Raw genomic sequence first — 21,696 nt, 5'->3', positions numbered from 1 at the left:
TTTGTATATTTTATTAGGTTGGGGCCGAAAATAATGAAATAGAGGCCAATGCCTCTCTTGGGCCAACAGAAACATGGCACAACAACCTGCACTTGCATCATTTAAACTTTTTCATAGATCACATCCCTTTAACACATAAGCAAGCATCATGGACCAGGGAGAATGAAAGCTCCTTAAAGGCTGACTTGCACAATTCCTACATTGAAGATGTTGCTGATATCAGTGCTTATATCACTTGCCAATTATTGAAACAGAGACACAATAAGAAGCTAACATAGAGATAGTAGAGTGTCAGCTATGGATAGTTGTGCAAAACGAGTTCCTTATTGATGTCACTCACTGCGCAATTGTACAACAAATTTTACAACCAGGGATGATTGTTCTTACACTTGCTGCTAATCAAAGAATTGTCTCAAGGATTTACAGGTATACTTGTTGACATAAAATCAAGCACAATTTGCCTATAGCCTGATTGGACTGCCAGCTGTGACAAAGTGAGGGTCGTGGAGTGACGCATTTTATATTAATAATTAGGAGTCCCAGAGCGTGCAGTCTCCATGTTGGTGCAGGTGCACATGCTGCTCAGTGGTTGATTGGGTTGCTTGGCTGATCGTGCATTCATGTTCAAATGCAGTTGGATTGATCAAGTGCTTCTTTTACAATTCGAAGCAGGAGGACGACTGCACCTGCACCTAATTGATGTTATAAAAGGAGCCCGCACAGCAAAAGCAGGGGCACTTGGAGGGCACCAAATGGCAGCAGCAGAAACAGCGTTTGAGAAAGGAGACAGAGCGACCAGGCCCTATGAGTGAAACAAAGTGAATGCCACTCCATGGGGGTGTCCCTTTTGAATAGTGCAGGAGCAGATACATGGAACAAACCTCCCAGGGATCCAGGTAGCGCTGTGCTGGCAGTTGGGATGACGGAGGTCTGGCTGTGTGCCAGTAGCGTAGCTAGCTTGCTGAATGCCCCTGTGCAGTGCCCTGAGGTGGGCCCCTTCTGTCTAGCATAACTGTTAGCAATTTATTCACAACTAGATCCTAGGGGCTGGCTGGGCTGTGATGTCCACAACCACGACACTATCAGATCACACTCTGATGACAAACAAACCAGCTCTCTAAATGGAATTTGTAATAACTTTTTTAATCGCTTTATTACAACTGCTGTAAGTTAGCAAAATAAAATAAATTGTGGGAATGGAATGTGGGAAGTGTGGGTAGTAGTATTTAAATATATATAAGATGTGGACCTGCTTACTTTTCCAAAACAACTTTGTGAAGGAAGATGATTAAAAAGTAATGTAAGCTAGAAAGTAGAAACTGTTCTGTGCTATAAAATGAAGTAATTTCAATTTATAACAAATTAAAATGACTGCACTGGCAGACAGGATACTAGTACACAATAAACCTGTTTTACACAAGTTCTGAGAAAATGGACATCATAAAGTGAGTGGTCAATGGTTCCAAGAAATTTGCCTTGTCGGTAGGAAATTGTTTTGTCATATATAGTATACTGCTTGGATGTCTTTAGTAGTTTCTTCATTTTTAATGACTTTAGCAGATAGCACCTGATCTGAAGCTGTTGTATTGCTACTTCCAGACTCGGTAGTTGCAACCATTTCACTCACTGCACTGTTTGCATAACCTGCTTGTGACTTTTGTTATGATTCACCAGCATCAGCATTCTCAGTTCCTACCACTGGCCTTTGCTCAGTTTTGAGAAGGGTAGAAATCTTGGTAAGCTTAGCGTTTTTTAATTCCTGTTGTAGGCATGCCTGACGTTTAGCAGCACCACTCTTATGATGTTTGCCAGATCTGCTGCTACCGGCTGACATGACGTTGTATGGCGAGAGTATAAAAAGCGTCAAATTTTTCAAATATTTGCCGTTTGCCGACTAATGGGGACCATAACTTAACAATAGAATTGCTATGATTTACTGAACTTCAAACACTGTTGACATCAAATCAAAGTACAAAAGTAACAATTATTTACAATAATAGTGCATATTTACATTATTCATGTGACGTCCCTCAAAGCTTTTTCCGTTCACATTAGCTATGTCACGCCAAAGGTCGCCAAATTTGGGAATGTGCACTTCTCTGTAAGGCAGACTAGGACGTTGTGCCTCTGATTAGGCTGAGAGCCTCTGAACATCCAAAGTCTAAATTTATGTAAACTGTAGACCTGCTGAATACATATTATCTTCGTGGATTGGATTGGACTTGCCTGGTGATGATGCTAATATGCCACTGAAACTGTGAATTATTAAGGCAATGAACCTTGCCTATGATTTAAGTTATTAATTTTTTTTTTAAATCTATACAGCCCTGAGTGGGCCCCCCAAGCTTGCAGGCCCTTGTGCTTTGCACAATCTGCACAATCCATTGCTACGCCATAGCTATGTGTGTCCCAGTGGATACCGGTTGAGAGGTAAATTAACAAAAGGATGTGAAGAATTTGCATACATATAGTAACCAACCATAGGATTCAAACCCAGAATGCTGGTTCCATGAGGTAGCAGCATTAACCACTGTGTCATCTGATAGTGGAAGACAAATTTGGAAAGCTAAATTTAGTGAGGTGCCTACTATCATCCTTCCATAATACGAAATACAGTGTAGTTTATTAAATGTAGTTTAAGTATCTGAGGTTGAATGTCAGTTTTATGCTCTTGTAAGACCACTGCAGTATATGTAAACAGCAATATGCTTTTATGGACATCATTTACTTTTCATCTTATTCTAAGAATTATCATTTGTACAGCATCTTCTTAAATTTAATGAGAAGGAACACCCTGTCCTCTGAGGTATAAATTGCCTGAAATGTAGAGAAATAATTACAGACAACAATCATTCTTTCAAAAATAGGTATTGTTCCTTGAATTCCTTAAATTATTGCCTATGGTAACACAACAGCTTCTATAGCTTAAATATAGAACATTTTGTAAAGCACATCAGTTTTTCTTTAAAAAGATAAAAAAAAATATCTTGTTCCTCTTTAGCATATTGAAACACAAAGCTCTTGTGAAATTTTGTTTGCATATGACTTTCTCTGTCAAAAAATGCTCTCTGTTTTCTTATGTTTTAATAATATTTCAACAAACTAACTAAATAAATAAATAAGGTTCTTGGAAGCAATAAATTTTGCCTACACAAATTTATACAAACAGTAGCTCTAGAAGAAGTCAACAGTTTTATGTGGAAATTTCAGTAGGGCACATGAAAATGTTATTTTGCACTGACATTAACAAGGCATCTGATTAACAAAGCAAGGTAAAAAAAAACATGTTTATTCAGTTGCATTTGTGTTGACAATGGCTGTTGTTCTTGTCACAGTTTCATGAATTGGTGCAAGTGAATGACACAGTAGACAGTTCTAGAAGAGAATATAGAACAGGTTAAAGGGAGTCACTTGTCTTTTTTTATTATGTGCTGGTAATTTTCCTTCCATCTGCACTTTTTCTTGAGTTCTATACTCTAAAACTGAGCACAAAATCTGTCACTGCAGGATCTCATACAAGGCACTAACCAAACCTGGATGGTATGACACCCTATTACGAGAAGCAGTTACTCACGAGCCATTAAAGAAATATCAGTTAACCTAATACTATATTGATATCTATGAAATATAGGGGAGGACCAAAAAACTGAACAATGGGCTACTTGACAAAATCTTTATACCTGGTGCAATTTTGTTTACATTTAAAGTTCATTTTGAGTGCTAGTTTTCTTCTCTGAATGTATTTTTAACATACCTGAATATTCAGTCTTTTTTTCCCAATACAAAGTGACAAAGTCCTGAAACTTTAGGAGCAGCATTAGCAGGAGCACAATCTGGATGGGGCACTAATCCACATCAATGCCTGTTCACTCGTACACCTACAACTACTCCCACTGGGCCAGTGTTTTTGTGACGCACGCCGGATCTCTTCATGTAAGTACAGCAATGTTTGACAGTTGCAAGATATGTAAAACTTGTTTCTAGTGTGACGCGGTAGGTCGTTGTCTTGCACCCCAAAATGAAGGCTGTGCCTCAGTACTTTAACAAAACCAGCTTTATTCAACTAGAAACAGGAACAGCTTGGTTACTTATTGTAATGGGATCTACCACTCTCCTATATGCAGACACAGCAAAACAGGTATGGTCGGGGCCAGGTCAGTGGCCAAGTAATACTGTTCCCATTATTTATAATGTTCCTTGCATCACCCATTTACGACAAGTGCTTATAGCACGACCGCAATTGGCTTGTAGTTGCTTCTATAGCACTATGCTCATGCGCTGCAAGCCTGTGGTTGACGATGGACAAGCAGTCTTCCACCGACACGGCAATCATGTTTCAGCGTGTCGTCCCATTTAGGGGGTGGTCCCAAAACAGTTCAGAAACCTCACATAGTCAGGTGAACACTTATATTGCCCCAGTGTGCATCCTTGCTTTCACAGTAGGAACATTCTACATAACATAAGGTTAATGAAGTCCAGGAATGTACCCAAGAATATAGCAGGGAATTCAATTACAGGAAGTGGTTTCTTCAGTCACCAAGGGTCAGTTATATAAAACTTGCGTCCACACAAAAAGAATGCTTGAAATGTGTTTATGCAGTTTTTCATCCTTTGCCAGAATTTCTATAAGAAAATGTGATGGGAAAGTTTGTGTATATTTATGGAAACTCCATCCCATCAATACATAACATTTTGGTGAAAATGGGAAATGATGACACCCTTGATTGAGTAGGGAAATACAGCCAAACCAGCTAAATGACGACTTTGATACGTAATAATTCATAAAGCTGTTCATCAAGCTGTTATTATAATGTGCATTGAGATGATAAACATATTACATGTCAAAAGTGATGAATATGATGGATAAACTCATTTTCAGTGCCCATTAAAGAGGGCCAATGCTGTGTATTTGCACAACTTTTTTGTTTATGTTATTTATATTGGCTACCTGTTTTCAATTCTAAGTTCTTCTCCGATTACTAGGTTTGGCCAGGTGACCAGCTCTAGGAAAAGTTATTGTTGTTCCCGACTTCTTCCATTTAAGAATTATGAAGGCCACTGTGTTCTTGGAAGCCTTCTTTCAATCTGTTCCTTGACAGATCCTGTCTCTAAGCTCTTCAGATAATTCCTTTGACCTCATGATGTGGTTTGTTTTGCTCTGGTAGACATTACCAACTGTGGGGCCTTATATTGGCAGGTGTATGCCTTTGCTAAATAATGTCCAATTAATTGAATTGACCACAGGTGGACTCCAAAACAAGTTTAGAACCATCTCAGTGATCAATAAAACCACATGCACTTGAGCCAGATTTCAAATGTCAAAGAAAAGGCTCTGAATTTTTGTGTCAATGTGATATTTCAGTTTGTATACTTTTATTAGATTTGAAAAAAAAAATCTAAAACTCTGTTTTCATTGTGGAGTATTGAATATGGCTTGACAAGGGGAAAAGTGAATTAAAATGTTTTTAACACAAGGGTGCAACATAGTAAAATGTGAGAAAAGTGAAGGGGTCTGAATACTTTCTGTGCGCACTATATATACGGACATCCAGTGTATAAAAAAATAATATTTAAGTGTAAGTTTTCAGTTTGCTTGCATCCAAAGCCACACAAGGTATGTTGTGAGGCGAGGTTTTTGTTGAGCCAAGCTTCACTGAAAAGTCATTGAAGAACCAGCCAAGAGTTATGTTTTGGCTTGGCTCTGTAATGGAAAAATGTCTTTAGGGGATTATCATTTTAGAATCTATCCAGTGTTTCCTCTTTTCTTTGTTTTATGTATGGGATTTGAATCATCATTGAGCTGTCATTTTTGATTATTTCATTTTGTTGATGATTAATCTAGCAGATCTTGTCCATGTGCAGAATAATTGTAATGTTTTCCAGCTGAAATACTCAAGTAGATAAGTGGCACATTTTAAAATTGTAGCACATTGCATTGAAACAATTAATATCCTTAAGACAAGGAAAAAGGGAACCAACAGTTGAAATAGTTTATGTAAAAATATGGAGTGGAGATTATAATGAGGGTTTAATGATTTTTGATACACTCATCATTGTTTTGGAAGCAAAATTAAACCAAAATTCAAAATGAAAAGGTGAATCAAAGATGTAAATGTGTTGAGATCGCAGACACTAAAAACTGATTTCTTTTGCTAGCATTAGCAAATAGTAAGTGAAGCATAATTTGGAAATTGGTAATTTTAATAATAGCTATGTTTATTTAAGAAACTATCCTAGTTAATATATTCTTCATTAAAAAATTGTTTTTCTCTCTGCATTTGATACCAGAAGAAGTGGGAAAAAGAGCTTGTCCATCATGTTTCATGAATGTGATTACTGTACTAGTGTGGATTCTCTAGTGATCATCATTTAGGATAAACTACTTAACCATGAAGTATCTTCTAAACTAGCACTTATATTACGAAGCACACTCTCCAGAGATGTTTACTGTGCATCTGTTCACACCCACCCTTTATCGCCTCCAATTAGTGAACTGCTTCTCCTGTTGCCAGGTTACAACCCTCTCCGCACCCACATCCAAGATGATTCCTCTAAGCAGTAGCTCTATTTAAGCAAACTCTGCTTTTCTCTCATCATTTCTCCATAGTGAAAACTAGGGTCTGTAATATTTTATTTTTCAGTTTCTTTTAGCACCTGAATTTTTTTTACCTTTTCTTAAGTACTGCATGAAGCTTAGTTAGGCCTTTGTGTTTTGTTTATTATTGGATCTTTTTAGTGACACTGGCAAGTAGAATTGTGTTTTTAGCTGGCTGTACTTATCTGACACCTGAGTTTTGTCATACCCCTAAATATTGGCTCTCATCTTCAAAGAAAGGTAAAGTGGCTATACCATCCAGATACGTTTTGTTAATTTGGTCCAGCGTTTTACCAGTTTCCAACCCCTTTTTTTACATTACCTGTGAGGCCTAATCATAATACCTAAATGTGTAACTTCTGCGTGTCCAGAGTGGAAAAAAAGTGCAGCAGAATTCCTTGTCAGATGTCATGGTGCTTTTAATTGTAGCTAGACAATATGATGTCAGAAACCTAGGTATCATTGTTGAGTCATCACTAAGTTTTGAAAAACAAATCTCCACGGTAGTAAAGTCCAGTTTTTACCAACTGAGGCAAATTTCTAAACTAAAATCCTTTCTATCACAGAAGGACTTAGAAACAGTCATTCCTGCCTTTATTACATCTCGCCTTGATTGTTGTAATTCCTTATATGTGGATCTGCCAAAATCTGCTCTGTCGCACCTTCATCTGGTTCAGAAAGCGGCAGCTAGATTTTTGATTGGGCCGAGAAAAAGGGATCACATCTCCCCCATTTTAGCCTCTCTCCACTGGTGAGGTGTCGCATTGATTTTAAAATCTTTGCTGTTTGTTTTTAAAGCCTTGCATGGTCTCGCTCCAAAATATATCTGTGACCTCCTTCACCCCTATGTGCCAAGAGCACTGAGGTCATCTGGACGACTGCTCCTTGTAGTGCCAAGATCTCGGCTGAAGTCGAGGGGAGACAGAGCTTTGTCAGTTGTTGCTCCAATTCTTTGGAATGACTTCCTCTGCACATCAGGTCTTCATCCTCTATCAAGGTTTTTAAAAGTCGGCTTAAGACCTACTTGTTTTCTTCTGTCTTTCACTGTGTATGATGGGATTGTGGTGGATGTCATAATTGGTTGTTTTATGAATCTGCTTTTGCATGATTGTTTGTATTGTGTTTATTTTAATGCTTTTTTGTACAGCACTTTGGCACAACCTCTGTTGTTTTAAATGTGCTTTTATAAATAAAATAATATGAGAACAATGGGCAGCTAAAGTTTATTTTTAATAACTTCTTTGAACATAATACCATTTCTGTTTTTAATGCATAGGGTGAATGAACTAACGGTTTAGAACCAGCACAGCATCTAACCTATAAGGGAAAGTGACATTTACCACTGACAAAGTCTTCAAAATCCGTCACAGCCTTTTGAGCACCATGTAGGTATCCCATTTTAACATGATACCTTTTGGATTACGGGGGCAGCTGATACTTTTCAGTGTTTAATGGCTCAGGTCTTAAAAGAAGTCCAACGCTGTACTTCAGCCTACATTAAGGATGAGGCCATCTTTAGTAAAAACCAGGTAAGGTTCCTGTGCTACTTCTTTACAGATGTTTTTAAAAGGCTTGGAAAATTTTGGGGTTTTTGTGAGCCCATGTAAATGTGTACTTGCTAAGAATGAAACTCATTATTTAGGTTATGTGATTGGGAGGAGAAATTAAGCCACAAGAAGATAACAACAACAACATTTATTTATATAGCACATTTTCATCAAAAAGTAGCTCAAAGTGCTTTACATAATGAAGAATAGAAAAATAAAAGACACAGTAAGAAACTAAAATAAGTCAACAATAATTAACATAGAATAAGAGTAAGGTCCAATGGCCAGGGTGGACAGAAAAAACAAAAAAAAAACAGAAAAAAATAAAATCTGTAGGAATTCCAGACCATTAGACTGCCCAGTCCCATCTGGGCATTCTACCTAACATAAATGAAACAGTCCTCTTTGAATTTAGGGTTCTCACGGAAGGGCTTGATGATGATGGTCACGTAGACTTCTGGCTTTTTATACATCCATCATTGTTGGAGCATCATGAAGCTTTGAGTAGGTGGAGGTGGCGCAGGCCACCACCACAGAGAAAACGGAAAAAGAAACAGAAGAGAGAGTAGGGGTCAGTACGGATTTCAGAGCCACCATGAATAGTTATTGTAATGAACTGAACATACAGAGTATCAGGATTAAGTGAAAGTGAAGTTATAAAAAGGCCATGTTAAAGTAATGTGTTTTCAGCATTGTTTTAAAGTGCTCTACTGTATTAGCCTGGTGAATTCCTTTTGGCAGGCTATTCCAGATTGTAGGTGCATAACAGCAGAAGGCCGCCTCACCACTTCTTTTAAGTTTTGTTCTTGGAATTCTAAGGAGACACTCATTTGAGGATCTGAGGTTACGATTTGGAATATAAGGTGTCAGACATTCCGACATATAAGATGGGGCGAGATTATTTAAGGCTTTATAAACCATAAGCAGAATTTTAAAGTCAATCCTGAATGACACAGGTAACCAGTGTAGTGACGCTAAGACTGGTGTGATGTGTTCTGATTTTCTTTTCCTAGTTAGGATTCTAGCAGCTGCATTCTGCACTCGTTGCAAACGTTTTATGTCTTTTTTGGGTAGTCCTGAGAGGAGAGCGTTACAGTAATCTAGTCGACTGAAAACAAACGCGTGAACTAATTTCTCAGCATCTTTCAGTGATATAAGAGGTCTAACTTTACTTATGTTTCTTAAGTGAAAAAATGCTGCCCTAGTGATCTGATTAATATACGATTTAAAATTCAGATTACAGTCAACAATCACCCCTAAGCTTTTTACCTCCGTCTTGACTTTTAATCCTAATGTATCCAGTTTATTTCTAATAGCCTCATTGTATCCATTATTGCCAATCAATAAATTTCAGTTTTCTCTTTATTTAACTTGAGAAAATTACTATTCATCCATTCTGAGATACTAGTCAGACATTCTGTTAGTGAATCAAGAGAATCGGGGTCATCAGGTGCTATTGATAAGTACAGCTGTGTGTCATCAGCATAGCTGCGGTAACTCACGTTGTGCCCCGAGATAATCTGACCTAATGGAAGCATGTAGACTAAGAAGAGTAGCGGACCCAGGATAGAGCCTTGTGGAGCACCATATCGGATATCATGTGTCTTCGAGTTGTAATTACCACAAGATAAGGATGAAGGCATGAAATCTTGATTTTACTCTAAATAAATGGGCATAAGTAGCAGATGTGTTGTTGGGATTTGCAGACAGCAAATTTTTTCACAATGCACTAAGTAATGTGTCTGTATTACAATGCCTAAAATAATCTATTAAAGTTTTTGTTCAAAGAGATGGGAGCTTTTCTTTTTCAGTGTTAATTAGATGTAAGCAACCCAGTGTTACATATTAGGAGGAAATTGTCCCAAAGAGAATTGAAATATGCAGAGGTGGAGTCCAATGCCCACTTTATGCCTGGCATATTGAATATTGTTTTAAGAGAAGTGCTTAGTGCATCTCCTATATGTGCACTTATGTATGGTAGTTATGAGAATTTTATTAAAGTGAATCTATTATTTAAGTCCTCTCACTCTGTAGTTTCATAAGTTTGCACTCCTGTTTTTACAATTAACCTACTGTGCTTAACTAATTTACAGGCTTTTTGAAGGTCTAAACACATTATATTGCAGGTAGTTTTACCCCTGTTTACTGCTTCTGAATGTAAATGGCTGGAAATTAGCAAAAGGACTTTGATATATACTATATATACCTTCATATAAACCTGAATTTCCCCTTGGGATTAATAAAGTATCTATCTATCTATCTATCTATCTATCTATCTATCTATCTATCTATCTATCTATCTATCTATCTATCTATCTATCTATCTATCTATCTATCTATCTATCTAATCAGTTTGATTTACACAGCATGCATTCCAAAGGTGATATCTCCTGGTACATCTATGACAGCAAATTGAATGCAGTACATTAGAAGCTTGAGAACCCATCACTGAAAATCTTCTTTACTACTGCCATAATTACTGAGTTGTCTATCTCAAAGCTTCAACTTAAAAAAATGGAAGACCTTAGGACTTTCTGATTAGTTGACTAAATGAGATACAGGAAGACACAGGCATCGAATTAACTGCTTCTTGTTATGAGTGACACGAACACCTGAAGCACTATAATCAATGCACTACTACTTTTTTTGACTAACCAAGATTAATTGAAATCAAAATGTTTAAAATGTCAAGAAAATTGTGTTTCACAATTTTAGAATTGAGTTTCTGAACAGTATAAGAAAAAGTCTAATACAGTGCAAAATTCCAAAAATGTTCAAGTTTAAGGCTGCCATAGTTGTAAAGAGCTCTACACTTTACTTCTGCAGCTCTAGACCCTGACTGCTGAAGTCACCTTTAGTGCAGTACTAAACACAAATACTGGCACTTTGTTATTAGTAGCTCTCCTGAGGGGAAGAAGAATATAATACATACATGGCCAGAGATTATGGGAAGGCCAGGGTCCTGGCCCCATCAATGAATGCACTATTTTACCATAATAAGTCTTAAATAAGGAGCATTTCTTTCCACATTTTCATTATGGCCACAGTTAATAATAAATGAATACACTGTACAGTGACACAGAAATAGTGCTTCTGTCTCGTAGTGAAGAGTTTGGGGCTCCCACCCCATTTGCTGCCTGCATTGTGTTTCCATGTGGGTCTTTGTGACTGTGCTCCAGTTTCCAGACTCAGGTTAGGTGAATTGGCGATGCTAAATCGTCATCTGATTTGTGTGTGTGTGTGTTCAACCCTGCGATGAGCTGGTGCCCTTCCAAAGGGTTGTTCCTGCCTGTGCCTGTTGTTTGCTTGCTTTCTGGGACAGGCCCCAAATTCCCCTGCCCTGGATAAGCAGATTTAGAGGGTAGATGTATGGATCAATGAATGCTATAATCTGTCCTGCCCAAAGCAAGTCTCTCTTGCATGTCGCCTATCCTTTAAAAAGAGAGAGAAAAATCTGGTGCAATTTAAATTACAGGTTAGTTTATTGTTTTGGATTAAGCTTGAGAGAGGTCACTTCAGCTTGTAAATTTTGACTACAGGATTTTCCTTGTTTACACATCAAAATGGATCAATTCAGCATGAACAATTGAATCTGAGGTGTGACAGTCTGAGTAAATATCTGTCACACGTTACACATGTCACACTATGACAAAATATTTAAAAATCAAAATTGTGATGGCTGCCTCTTTGATGAAGCAATTAAAGAGCAGAAAATGCTCCAACTTTCAAAGCAGGTAACTAAGTTGTAGCCAAATGTTACACTATGCTCACTTTTCTAAATTGTTAAAATAACAGTGCCTCTTTTGTCACAATTAAAATGCATAGATGGACCTGAAAATGCAACTTTTTTCTGCCATTTAAATGATGGTATACGTGTACCTTTTTGTAAATTTCAAAGTTTTAATTGTGTTAATGTAAGTGAAACTTACTTCATATCGTAAAGTATATTATGAACAATTTACCATATTTGACATGAGATGTGATGTAAATATGTAGCAGTACAGTTCAGACTCTAAAAAATGCAATTCATTTTTATGACTTCTCTTCCCCCGATAGGCTTAATGTCAGATCTGCCCATGAGTATATGTACTTTATATCTGCTTGGGCTGCTCATAAACTGGGCTATAAGAACCTCACCAAAAAACTGATCATGATAGATGAGAGCTACAGTCAGTTTACAGTAGTAATAATATAACTTTGTTCTGATAAACCAACACAGTACAATACAGTTTCTGGCTGTGATGCTGTTTGCTGAGTGGCTGAAGCACTAGGAGCTTTACTGCTCCTCTTCTCTGCTGATGTGCTAATCCATTTACCTAGAGCAGAACTGCCGTCAGAAAAGCAGTAAGTCTACTTTGTTCAAGAAAAAGACAATTTGGAAACAAAATTCTGGATGGAAATGGTGGTGGTGAATGCACATTTTAAGAAGAAGTCGGAACACAGGGTGACGTGCAAAAGTGGAGAAGATGCACACAAGTGGACTATGTCCTATGTAGAAGATGCAACAAGAAAGAGATTAGAGACTATTAGGTGGTGGCAGGGGGATAGTGTAACTAGACAGCATTGATTGGTGGTATGCAGGATGAATTTTGAGTGAAAAAGAGGAAGAGAGTGAGAATGGAACCAAGGATCAGGTGGTGGAAGCTTAAAGAGGAAGACTATTGTGTGAAATTCAAAGAGGAAGTGAGACAGGTGCTGGGTGGTGTTGAAGATATGATAGGTGATTGGAACAACAGAGCTGAAGTGATAAGGGACAGAGCTAAGAAATTGCTTAGTGTGACATCTGGGCAGAGGAAGGAAGACAAAGAGACTTGATGGTGGAATAAGGAAGTACAGGAAAGCATAAAGAGGAAGTCATTAGTGAAAAAGAAGTGGGATAACCAGAGAGATGACGAAAGCCGACAGGTGTACAAAGAGATGCTGTGAAATGTGAAGATAGAGATAGTGAAGGCTAAGGAAAAGTCATATGTCAAGCTATATGAGAAGCTGGGTGGAGAAGAGTGGCATGAGTGATTTGTGATAGAAGAGTAACTGTGAGAGTGAAAGGGAAGGTCTATAAAACAGTAACGAGATTTGCTATGTTAAATGGTTTGGAGATAGTGACACTGATGAAAAGACAGTAGGCAGAGCTGGAAGTGGCAGAATTGATGATGCTATGATTTTAGCTAAGAGTAATGAGGGCAGGCAAGATTAGAAAAGAGTATATTAGAGGGACAACAAAGGTACGACAGTACATTGGGAAAAGAATGTTGGGGATGGAACAGGCAAGAGGAAAAGAGGAAGGCCAAAGAGGAGACTCATGGATGTGGTGAGGGAGGACGTGGAGGCAGTTGGTATGGCAGAAAATGATGTAAACGTCAGGGATAGATGGAGATGGATGATCTGCTGTGGCAACCCCTAAATGACAGCAGCTGAAAGAAGTAGAAGAAGAAGAAATAGAATTTTGCCCTGAGGTACTCTGGTTCCTGCGCTTCACCACTTTGTACAATGATGTGGTTATTTCAGGGCATTTGGGCAGTAAGTTTACACACAAGTGTCACTGGATATTCTCAGGCTGCACCACTCAAGTCACATATAATGAAAGAACAGAAAAATAGTTTTGATGTGGAATTGCTTACTAAGATTGTATACATTTAAGTTGACTTCTTATCTTGTTTGAATTGGGGCCTCAAACAGCAGAAGAGAGTTTGTGTCCTTAAGGGTTATCGCTACTTTTAAAGTAATTAAAAGTAGATCCTAAAACTTTTATAGTCCACCTGTAAATGTGCCTGAAAACTGAGTATTCATTTTAATGTTTGAGAAAAGTGATTTTATGATCATGTGCTGGAATTAGTTTAGAATAGTTTTATTTATTTATTTATTTATTTATTCTTTTGGCTAATTAATCCTCCAAAGACTCAAAAATTTAAAAGGATTGTTTCGATCAGGACAGCCAATGGATGTTCATTCTGGGGGCAAACATTTGTGGTCACAAGTAACACCATTTGTAGTCACTTTCTCCAAACTCAGTAAGCTATTCTAAGCCAAGATTCTCATGGAAGCTCACTGGCTGCCAAACTATTGCTTTTAGTAGCTACTTCTGAGAGGAGATAAGAATGTATGTGGTGTCAGGGATGCCAGGGGCCATGACCCGGCCGGGACGCCAGGAGGGACCGGAAGAGGGTCAGAGCCCTGCCTGGATCACGTGGGGTTTGCCTTCCGGGTTGCTTTGGGGGCCACGGGTCAAGAAGCCTTTCCCTGTATGGGCCCGTGGTCACCGCCAGGAGGCACCCCAGTGCCTTGAGGACCTGTTACCCCAGCACTTCCGCCACACCAGGAAGTGCTGGGGGGAAGATTTATGATGGCGCCCGGAGAGCAGCCGGGAGGACAGCCGGCACTTCCGCCACACTGGGGCGTGGCCAGAAGAAGATTGCCAGGAACACCTGGGGCTCATCCGGGTCCTCTATAAAAGGGGCCGTCTCCATTCATTCGAGGCTAGAGTCGGGTGGAAGAAGGACGAGGCAAGAGGAGTTGTGGAGGCGGCCCGAAGACAAGGCATTGTGGCCAGGACTGTGACTGTTTTGGGGTTTGTGCACGTGACTGAGGTCTGAGTGTCTATTGGCTGGGGTCTTAGTGACCTATTATTGTAAATATTTTGTATAATAAACGTGTGGTGGTGTTTTAAACAAGATGTCCGCCTGTCTGTGTCCGGGTCAAGTTCACATCTGGCGTAGTCGGCAGAATGCTCCGCCTGTTCCAAGGCGGGGACCTGCTATCAAAAAATTTGTTGTGGACGCAGCAGGGGACCCCACCCACATACCGCGGGGGCTGCGTGCACACAGCCCCGCGGGGTAAAGGAACCCCACGGACCGCCAGGGGTCCACAGGAGGGCCGTTATTCCCTGATGCGGGTGGGCGGCGTGCATTGGAGGAGTGCAGCGGGCTCCCACGATCGCGTCATTGCTGGAGGCGCCCGGGACGGCATGGTGTCCAGAGAGGCCACGCCGAGGACGTTTCCTCGGTTAGACGGGACCTGGGAGGTGAGTTCCCTACCTATCGGCAGCCGGCCCTTGGGGGCCGGGCATGTGTTTTGTTTTCCAGGCAGGGACCTCCCAGATCCACGTCAGTGGCGGGCGCATGCTGGTTTGCGGGGCTCCAGCAGGACGGTGGCAGCCGCGAGGGCTGCGGAGGAAGAGACGCTGCAGCTCGAAAGGTGCCGGCAACAACAAGGCTGCCGGCAAGCACGCGCCGCCGCAGAAGGGGAGCCAAGATGGCCGCGGACCAGAAGTCCCTCCCCCTGACAGGCACGCGATTGGACGGTGTGTCTTGTGGGCCCGCCGATGACTGCAGAGAGGCGGAACCAAGGAATGTCCATCACGGGCAGGGGGGAGACCCAATTGGGCCGGAGGAAAAGGCCCACAGGAAGTGGCCGGCGTTGGAGGCTGGCAGACAGGTAGGCTCCGCGTCGGTTAACTTCCTGTTTTTGCCGGCTGCTCTGGCGGAGCTGGAGGCGTCCCTTCAGCCCGTGGAGCAGCGTGTATTACAGATGCTACGTGCCCTCCGGGCTGAGGTGCTGGAACTGGAGAGGAAGGCGCTCGCGACGCTGAAAACGTTTCGATCGACAACGGGACGGCGCAACGCTGGAATCTCCAGCCCGAGAGGTACGGCGGAGACGGTGAGTACAGCCGACTCCGTACAGCATGCGGGAGGGTCTGTTGAAAAAGGCTGTGATGATAACGATCAGTTCCGAGTAAGCAGCCCTCCGACAGGAGGTGCGGCGCCGCGGCTGTATCTGCGGGCGAGGGGAGTCCGAGAGGGCGCTGAATGGACACGGGCTGCTAAGTGCCCCGGGTCCTAGCGCCCTCCGCCCCGAGTCGGCTGCGGTCTTGCGCCGCACTATAGGGACGCAGACGGGACAGTGGCGTCTTCTTTTCCATAAGGAGTCTCAAACCGTCATGGCGTCCCAGAGTGAATGGAGGAATAAAAGGCTGGGTGCCGATTCCTCCAATATGTTGGGGACGCAGACGGGAAAGGGGCTCGTGTTGGTTAATGCAGAGTCGCATACCGTCAAGGCGTCCGAAAGTGAAGGGAGGATTAAGCGGCTGGGTGCCGCCTCCTCCATCGGTGAGACAGCGTTGCTGGGTGCACGCGTACGGCTGGCCGCCCTCTGAGGGAGCAGAAGGAATCCCTGAGGCCGGCGGAGAGAGAGCAGGCGGTGCCGACGGTTCCATTATTGAGAGGGACACGGAAGCCGCGGAGAGGGTGCCGATCAGGCAAGTGCCGGGGTGTTTGGAGGGGGGAACACTGCCCGTGTGTGGCACAAGACGGGTGCTTTGGCAGTGGTTCTGCCCCTGTATTCTCTTTTGTAGGGACGGACCCCGAGCGAGCTGAAGGAACCACTTCGTGGCGGAACAGCCCTCTGATGTCGGGCCGTCTGCGGAATGATCTCTCTGCCGGTGCGCAGGTGCGCTCACAGCTGGAGGAGCCTACGGGGGAACGAGTGGCTCGGAACAAAGGGGCGTGGAGGTCTCGGAGGGGGTGCCGATCGGGAGGCCCCGGGGTGCCAGAAAAAGGGGGGAGCACAACCTGTGCGAGGCGCAGGGATGCACCATGGGTTGGTGCCCGGATTGTGTCTCCGCCCCTGTCCCTGCTAGGAGTGCGGGCCGGACCCCGGCTATCCTCGAGTGGGACCCGTTTCGGGGCTCTGCTGCCCTCGCGGGACGGGTCGCTCTTACCCACGAGTGGTCTTCGCTGGCTGTGGGGCACTGTCAGGGATGCCAGGGGCCATGACCCGGCCGGGGCGCCAGGAGGGACCGGAAGAGGGTCAGAGCCCTGCCTGGATCACGTGGGGTTTGCCTTCCGGGTTGCTTTGGGGGCCACGGGTCAAGGGCATGGAAGCCTTTCCCTGTATGGGCCCGTGGTCACCGCCAGGAGGCACCCCAGTGCCTTGGGGACCTGTTACCCCAGCACTTCCGCCACACCAGGAAGTGCTGGGGGGAAGATTTACGACGGCGCCCGGAGAGCAGCCGGGAGGACAGGCGGCACTTCCGCCACACTGGGGCATGGCCAGAAGAAGATTGCCGGGAACACCTGGGGCTCATCCGGGTCCTCTATAAAAGGGGCCGTCTCCATTCATTCGAGGCTAGAGTCGGGTGGAAGAAGGACGAGGCAAGAGGAGTTGTGGAGGCGGCCCGAAGACAAGGCATTGTGACCAGGACTGTGACTGTTTTGGGGTTTGTGCACGTGACTGAGGTCTGAGTGACCATTGGCTGGGGTCTTAGTGACCTATTATTGTAAATATTTTGTATAATAAATGTGTGGTGGTGTTTTAAACAAGATGTCCGCCTGTCTGTGTCCGGGTCAAGTTCACAGTGGTAAAGGCACAAATGGCAAAACAAAGTTGGTCTTTCTCCAATTAAGTTTTGCTGTGAATTCAATTTCACATTGTTTCATTCATTACTATTGAGTGAAATTGTTTCTGTTTTCCTGGACCTGCTGTATCTTGTCTTTATTTCCTTCTTGTGCATTTTTCCATTCCATTTTCTTCATGAGGATTTCAGCGTTAATAGCCTAAGAATAGGAAGACCTTCCCTATTTCTAGCAACAGACCCCAGCTCAGTCAGGAAAATTCAACTTTGAATTCAGCCTGTCAAATAAATATTTCCTCCAATTTGTCTTGCATCTCCTCCCAGTGGACCATACCTTCCTCATCTGGTACTTCTTTTAGACGGCCACCCTAATCACCCTGTCATGAAACATGAACCTGAGGACGATGTCATTTTAGGATATTGTAGCCACATTCTCAATGTTTAGTTCATATCAAAACTATTTGTCAAGTAGAGGGCATAGATTTACTAATAAAAATAAATCTTCATCCAAAGAATCAGCTCCTGTTTAAACTCTTCTGTGTGTTACAGTGCTTGCATCAGTACCACCACTGGGAAAAGTAATTGGTCTTTATCAAGATCTTCTGCAATTGGGATATCTGATTCTAAAAATCCATCCATGACCTAATATTTAGTTAAACAGACCTCACTCCACATGAAACATTCTTCTCATATCTGTAATCTGTTTTCGGTTAACCAACTTGAGATCCAGTTTTGTAGGTTACCTCTAATGCCTACAGCTTCGAGTTTCTGAAATAATCTTCGGTGAAGCACTGAGTCAAAGACTTTTTGAAAGTCTCAGGAAATAATTCTTAAGCTTTACTGTTGGTCATCTATTGCAGTTGCCTGTTTAAAAAAAACAGAAGATCAGTTGCAGCAGACCTTGTGGCAGGTTGCACAGGACTTTGATCAGGTGGCGAAAAGAATCCAAAGAAAAAATAGTGAATAGTAAAGATTAATAAATACTGCAGGTTCCATGAAGAATATGATAATTCTATGTATATCTAGTTTATTAAATGTAGAACTAAAATTTTGCTATGAAAAGACCACATTAAAAAAGTGAACTATTAAGAGTTTTTTTAAAACTCTTGGAACAATAAGAAGTACGTTTTTAGAAGATCTAAGTTTATGACTTGAAGTGTACAGGGACAGACACTCCAAAATATAGGAAGGAGCAAGATTATTTAAGACTTTATATACCATTTGTAATACTTTAAAGTTGGTTCTAAAGGACATTGGTAACCAATGTAACAATGCCAACACCGGTGAGATGAGCTCAGATTTTCTTTTCTTGGCTAATATTCTTGCTGCTGCATTCTAGACTAACTGCAACTGATTGATGTCTTAGATACAGCAGTTAGGAGTATGTTACTGTAATCTAACTGACTAAAAACAAAAGTGTGAATTAATTTCTCAACATGTTTTCACTTTATCTTTTCCCAGGTGGAAAGATGTGTCCACCTGCACATACCACAGAGTGATAAATTTGCAATACTTGAAAATTAACTTAATGGCCCACATGTCATTCTGTGTACATTTCTAACTACACTCAAGAAAGTTTAGTGCTAATTTGTACCAAATATAAGAGACACAAGTTGATCTGGGCAGTGTCTAGAGTATGTCTAACCAGTGATAGACTGCCATCTGAAAATGGATGTCCACAACTAGAGAGTGAAGTAATGGATAGTGTTAGGTTTCTAAAATCTTTTGGGACTCCCCAACAGGATGACAAGAGCATCCTGAAGCACGATCGCTGTGTCTGTGGAAGACTGCTTACCCATTGCCGGGGTAATGGCAGGCTCAAAGCTATGCAGCGGCTTGCAGTGGAAGCAAATCTGAGCTGATCGTGGTCACGCTATAAGAGCCTGTCGTCCATGGGTAATGCAAGGAACATTATAAATGAAGGGAACAGTATTATTTAGCCATGACCCTGCCTGACTGCTGTTTCTGTGTATAGGAGAGTAGTAGATCCCCTACAGTAAATAACCATGCTGTTCCTGTTTCAAGCTGAATAAGCTGGATTTGCTAAAGTACTGAAATCCAGCCTCGTGTTTTAGGGTGCAAGACAGCGAATCACATGACACAATAAGGACAAAATTTTTAAATCAAAAAGTGCATCTGCGTTAATCACACTCAATTAATGAATTAATATGACCAGGTACAAGAAACCCCTTCTAGATTTCTGTAGTGCGGTGCAAATTCTAGACAATTAACACTTAATCTGATCTGAGACTACTTATTTGATACTGACATTTAATGACTTCTATCTTTCATCATTCATTAATATCTTCTGTCTGGAGCTAATGTGATTAGTTTTAATCTTTCTGTTGCATAGGTTTAAACTAACCAATTAAATGTCAAAGAGTAAAGTTTACAACTTTAACAGAATCTATAAGGACACTGATAATGGTTGCACTACGAACATATATGTATTCTGTACAGGTGTGTTTACTTTACATATACTGAAACATAATGATAAAAATTCAAAAGTATGCAAGTGTATTTTGGTTTGAAATTACCCTGTCAGTCTTAACTTTCATCTGATTTACTATGCATGCCTTAAGAATATTGCAGTAATGACAGTTTTATGACCATTTGTAGCTTCTGCAGTTTTATGGGGAATTTATTCCATTGAAAGAATACAGTTTTTTGGTGTCTTTTTACACACCCATGTAATTACAGAGCTCATCAGTTCTTGCAATTATTGTAACATTTATTCAAATGACAGCATTCATAGTTAATATGCTTTATTATACAGCTATATGCAAAATTGGAAAAAATTGGTTTGTTGTCAACCTGATGAAAACTATGTTAACATACAAAAGTTACTTCTATGCCCATATTTGTGCACAATCAACTCGGCTGAACATTCATGACTAAATAATCTGGGCATCAGTTAAGGTTACAGATAAGTTGCTGCCTGTAACATAAAATCAGCATGGTATTGTGTTGGAAAAAGAGTGGTAATGAATTGGTAACTTTTAAAGCAGTGTAACTACAGTCTTTAGACGACTATTATTGTACCTTATATTTGAAAATTATAGTTTATCACAGAAATGCTTGTTATTCAAGTCTCAGTAGTCCAGAGGTGTGTAGAGTTATTGGTGAGCAGTGTTGACCGACATAGACTTTAGGCCTACAACAGGTAACCAAGACCTATCACAGAATATAGGCAGAGAGAGCAGGAATTGCATGGTCAATTTTAATGGCACAAAGTTCAGTTCTGTCTCCAAATCTCTTACCACTTAAACCATTGAAAAGAGGGAAGAATAACCCAAGTGTCACCCAGACCCAGCTTCAGACACAGTGGGACGGCTTGAGGTGATTCTAAACTGGCCCCAATATAGATGTGTGCTATGCAATGGATAGATTCTGAACTGCTTGATCCTAAAACCAGATGAGCTGGACAACGTAAATGTAACTAAGCAAGTATTTGAATTATATTTATCTTGTCATTTTCAAATGTATGTTTAAGAGTTATGTAAAGTACTTTTTCAAAGCATGACACATGAATATCACTATAAAACTTTGCATTTGTTGTAGATGCCACAATGGGCTGGACTGGAATCCCGGCTAGGAGAAGGGATGATTCTTTATCTGGATGGGAGACTCCTAAAAGGCAGATAGGCATCCCTGCCATGGAGGTAAGAAGTAGCAGACCCGGAAGGAAGGATCAGAAAGGATGGACGGACAACCCATTGAAAAGAAAAGATATTGCTGGGGGTTTGATATTCCCCCAGCATGCTAGATGGCAACAGCACCGGATATTAGTACCCATTGAAAAGCCATCAGGCCATGTAGGGAAATGTGGTCTGGCAGAGCAACCCTGCTGGGGTCACTGGGTGCCACAAAAGGGCGCTACAGGGAGACAGCACCCTGCTTTTGATGGACTTCTGTATGACTCGAAAATACTTCCATCGGGCAATGGTCCTTAATAAAATTGACCGCACTCCCTTGGCCAGGCGAGTCAGAGCTGGGAGGTAGAGAGGCAACACTTGTGGTGGTGAGAGAAATTGTAGTGGTGTTAATTGTGGAGAAAGAAAACCTGTGTTTTTTTTTTTGCTTATATTACTGGTTGGAAGAGTCTGGCCAATAAACCAACCTTTATTTGAACCCAAGACTGTAGTTGTGTGTTTGTTTTAGGGTTTGGAGCTCGCTGGCGGCCAGTTTCCATCACACTGTAAAGAACA

Source organism: Polypterus senegalus, chromosome 8 (genome assembly GCF_016835505.1).
Source record: "Polypterus senegalus isolate Bchr_013 chromosome 8, ASM1683550v1, whole genome shotgun sequence".
NCBI classification, from domain to species: domain Eukaryota; kingdom Metazoa; phylum Chordata; class Cladistia; order Polypteriformes; family Polypteridae; genus Polypterus; species Polypterus senegalus.
The sequence above is the reverse complement of the archived record's forward strand: the minus strand, read 5'-3'. Positions refer to the sequence as shown.